The 5000-nt window shown below is 45.4% G+C and overlaps 1 non-coding gene across 1 annotated transcript; it reads left to right on the plus strand.

The window, feature by feature from the left end:
• The first annotated feature begins 4640 nt into the window (after positions 1-4640).
• LOC138353436 (5S ribosomal RNA) lies at positions 4641-4759 on the plus strand. The gene has a single exon (XR_011223139.1). It is a non-coding gene; the product is annotated as a 5S ribosomal RNA (ribosomal RNA).
• Positions 4760-5000: the final 241 nt, after the last annotated feature.

Here is a 5000-nt window from a genome sequence, read left to right on the forward strand (position 1 = left end):
TTGGTGTATACTAGGGTGGTCGTTTTAGCTTATGCACGCTCTCCACGGATACGGCGAGCAAGCTGAATGTCCTTTGGCATGATGGTGACACGCTTGGCGTGGATGGCACAGAGGTTAGTGTCCTCGAAGAGACCGACCAGGTAAGCCTCGGATGCCTCCTGTAAAGCCATGACGGCAGACGACTGGAAGCGAAGATCGGTCTTGAAGTCCTGGGCAATCTCGCGCACCAGACGCTGGAAGGGAAGTTTCCTGATGAGCAACTCTGTGCTCTTCTGGTTACGACGGATCTCACGCAGGGCGACCGTTCCGGGCCTGTAACGGTGAGGCTTCTTCACGCCCCCTGTGGCAGGAGCAGACTTGCGTGCTGCCTTGGTGGCCAGCTGCTTACGAGGAGCCTTGCCTCCCGTGGACTTGCGAGCAGTCTGCTTGGTGCGAGCCATGGTGAACAACTGTGGTTTGTGATGGCCGGATTAATTAATGGATTAAAAAGTCCATAGAGCTGGCAAGCAGGGGATGGAAGAACGGGGCGAGGTTGCAGAAATCTTGAGCAAGGATCTGGAGATGAGGTGAAGAGGGGAGATGAAAGATCGGTGGCCCAACCACCGTGGATTTGAGCTTGATCAGATGAAAGTAGAATTGAGTGGGGTGTCATTTGCAATACACACAGAGGCCGGGAACGCAAGCAGCTGGCAGTGGAGGTTTGATGTCAGATGATGTTAAGTCAGTTCGTTAGGAGTCTTCTTTCTTGTTGATTTCACCAAACTTTGATCGTTGTTCTTTTTTTTGGGCTTGTCGGTCTTGGTGGTCACGGTTCGTGTTGATGCTTGAAGGTGATCTTTCCTTGGGGGTGATGGTGTACCGACAGATACGTCCTCATCCGATTCATCAGATGAGTGAGGAGCAGGGGTGTTGACACGCTGGGGTAGATTTCTTGAAGGTTGGGTTCTTGAGGGTTGATGTCTTGAAGGTAGAGTTCTCGGAGGGTGTGTAACAGCGGTAGGTACTGCAGCAGAAGGTGCTGCATAGTCGGTACCCTCTATAGGGTCACACCAAGGGTCGATAGCAGCGAAATTCGCCACTGAGACGGGTGAAGGGACAGCAGCAGCTGGAGAAGCGTGTGGAGCAGGAGCTGACAGTATGTCAGAAAGCGTGGCTGCGTTCACAGTGATGTCATGGTTGGTAACGGGAACTGATGCAGAAGTGGGGGTCACATGAGGCAGAGTCTTGTGAGCTGTAGGTACCCGAACAGGATCTGAGGGCTGCATTGCAGTGGCGGAATCGTCGTCGTCGGATGTAGAGTCAGCATCCTCCTCTACAGGGTCAGTTGTTGGAGATGAACGCGGAGCGTTGAAAACTTCCTCAGGAACAATGAAGGTAGGGAGACCGTTCGCCTTGTACAGAATTTTCAGGAGCCTCACGAATTCTCGGGGGTTATTGCCAGCAGTAATTCTGGCTGTTGATATCAGAGCTTTTACTGTGCTCTGCCCAATTAGCTTTGTCTTTGGTTGGGCCGGTGGCGATGGCGCCGAAAAATTTTTGCTTATATACGCCGTCTCGAGGCGCTTGCTCGAGCGCCATTGGCTGCTCGACTCGCCTACGTCACCCCGTTGCCCCTCCCCTCCTTCCTCTGGCTGCAGCCAACAGGCAGCTCACCTCAAACACTATTATCGCTGATTTTGCTCTATTTTTTGGATTTGTGCAAAAGTCATTTCACAGAGACGTGAAACAGACGAGTAGGCAACTGCAGTTTTGAAAGCGTTGTGAGAAAGCCGTGTTTCTGCTCGAGTACAAGCATAAAGTAAGGACAGGCAGGAGTTAGGAGTTGCCATGCTACAAGTACGTCCGCTTGACGGGATATAGTCTGGGGAAATCGTGCCGAAATTTTATTATTCACACAACTTCAACACCATGACTGGACGCGGCAAGGGAGGCAAGGGACTCGGAAAGGGTGGCGCCAAGCGTCATCGTAAGGTGCTACGTGACAACATCCAGGGCATCACCAAGCCCGCTATTCGTCGCTTAGCTCGTCGTGGCGGCGTGAAGCGTATTTCGGGTCTCATCTACGAAGAGACCCGTGGCGTCCTGAAGGTGTTCCTCGAGAACGTCATCCGTGATGCTGTAACCTACACGGAACACGCCAAGAGGAAGACCGTCACTGCCATGGACGTGGTGTACGCTCTGAAGCGCCAGGGTCGTACCCTCTACGGATTCGGCGGATAAGAGCTTGGCTAATCCATCGATTCCACCCACCACCACCTCAAAACGGGACCTAATTAGGTCCCTATACTTTTTTACTGAAGGGCTTAATAGACGATAACATAAATTGTTTTGATATCAGCTAGCACATTGGGTCTTATGAAATCTATTTTTTATCCTCGCATGCTTAAAGGGACTCTGATTGGGGAGGGAGGGGTGGGGGGGGGGGGAAGGTTTGTTCCGTTATATACTAGCAGAGCAGGATCATTGGTGGTGGGGGGGGGGGTGAGGGAGAGAGAGAGAGAGAGAGAGATCTTTCCCAACTCTTCCTTTTTACATGAGTGAGCTACCCGTTTTATTCATTTTATCCTTCTCAGAGCTGTTTTGATAGTATCCAAATGATGGTAAATGAAAAGGGAGGACACGAATATCTACCCAGAATTCAGGACTGGCAATCGATATGCATGTTTGAGTGCGAATCTTTTTCTCTCTCAACTTAGGTATACGTTTATGTCGTACCTAAAAGCGAGAACCACACTATTGGGACAAGTATGCAAGGCCCAATTTTCCTAACAAGCACAGTTAATTTTGTTATTTTCGAACATTTCTTTCCAAATTGGTTTATCCAATTAACAGTATTATATTAAGATCATGAATTGCTGGGTTAGGTTAGGTTAGGTTAGCTTAGCTTAGGTTAGGTTAGGTTAGCTTAGCTTGGGTTAGCATAGGTTAGGTTAGGTTTGATTACATTTCTATGTTAGATTTAACTCAAATTCAAAACAATTGCAGTCATTCGGCTTGTTAGTCAACTTGCCTCTAATAGGGGCAATTTGTCTAACAAGACTATTTAGTTTTGTGTGCATATATATATATATATATATATATATATATATATATATATATATATATATATATATATATATATATATATTATAGCTTCAAGACTCCGAACCAATATAGAAGCATCAAGAGGAAGTGCTTGTGTTATGGGCCAATAGGCCTTCTGCAGTTACTTCCATTCTTATGTTTTTATTCCCATTGGTTCGTGTTTTATCTCGTGTAAATGTCAATCACCTCACCCAAAACTTTGGTACCATATCACCTCACCCATGTATGTGTGTATATATATATATATATATATATATATATATATATATATATATATATATATATATATATATATATATATATATATATATATATAATATACAGAGTAAATCTACCCCAAAAGTAATGATTTATTTGTCTACAAAACTAAACTCTTTTTGGAATCATATGAGGCCCCTCCACTGAGGGGGGAGGCCTGGATGTTTATTGTCATGTGTATTCATGCTGCTTGCATGTCGTCGTTTATTTTGCCTTTGTTGTTTTCTTGACAGCTTTCTTTGCCTTGGGTGGTTTGGGAGATTTTGAAGCTCTCTTTATTTTGGGCTTTTTGTTCCCAACAACAAGCTGCTGCTGCTGCTTCTTTTTCAAGGCTGTAGGTGGTTTGTTGCTTGTGGCGGCTTTCTTGGGAGTTACCACGGCCTTCTTTGCTGCTGTAGATGGTTTCTTGGTTGTGGTGGCTTTCTTGGGAGTTAGAACGGCCCTCTTCTCTGCTACGGCCAGCTTGAATGATCCACTAGCTCCACTTCCCTTGGTCTGAACAAGAATGCCGTCAGCCACTGCTTTCTTGAGAAATCTTCGGATGTAAATGGCGATCTTGGCAGCCTCGACTTTGTTGTTGGCAACAACGTACTTCTTGATTGCTTGTAGAGACGAGCCCTTACGGTCTTTGAGTGCTGCGACCGCGGCTAGAACCATTTGACTAGTTTTCGGGTGAGCAACCTGGACGCGAGGTTTCCTGGTGGTGGCCACCACAGCAGCAGCAGCCGCAGCCTTCTTGGTAGGCTTTGCTTCTACCATGATGATGATGAGATAACCAAGGTGATGAGAGACGCTCAGACAGTCACGGGGGAATGATGCTGCCGCCGCTTGAGCCGAACCTATTTATGTGCCGGCACGGTACAGAAGCTGCAACCTGGCAACTTGTCCACCAATCACGACGGTTGGTTTTACGGCTCCGAAACCTGGATCCCATATCTTCTCTAAAATAGAAGCATTTGTTCATGTTCTTTGTAAAAGTATCATAAAGCAGGACAGATGAGACAAATATCATAAAAACTGAAGAGCAGATGAGCACACACATGTATGTATTACAAAAGAAAATCCACAAATTCATTAGAAATTGGCAGGGTAGGCTGAGGAAGTAGGTAGATGTAAAATGTCTGTAAATGGCGAAAGAACATAAACCCAAGACTGAATAAACGATGTTAAATATCCATGCCAAGGAGACAAAAATATGTTAGGATACAATTACCATTAAGACACCACAAGAAGGTCCGTATCCTGCCGTGATGACTAAAAAGAGTTGGTTATTAGCCACAATGTGTAGGCAGTCTCATGCCAACGGCCATACCACGTTGAGAACACCGCTTCTCGTCCGATCAGCGAAGTTAAGCAACGTTGGGTTTGGTTAGTACTTGGATGGGTGACCGCCTGGGAACACCAAATGCTGTTGGCAATAATGTTTTTTGTTTTGTTTTGTTTTGTTTCGTTTGTTTTTGTTTGAATGGCTGGCTCCACGGGAAATTCACGGAGTTGTGTGGAATAAGGCCTGGTAAAATGAATTAATATGTATGTCATGTTTAAAACAAACTCGCTTAATATAGTGTGTGAGGCTTTATACAAAAACAAACAACCAAAACAAAACATGTTGTATATATATATATATATATATATATATATATATATATATATATATA

The sequence above is a fragment of the Procambarus clarkii genome, chromosome 57 (assembly GCF_040958095.1).
Source record: "Procambarus clarkii isolate CNS0578487 chromosome 57, FALCON_Pclarkii_2.0, whole genome shotgun sequence".
Taxonomy (NCBI): domain Eukaryota; kingdom Metazoa; phylum Arthropoda; class Malacostraca; order Decapoda; family Cambaridae; genus Procambarus; species Procambarus clarkii.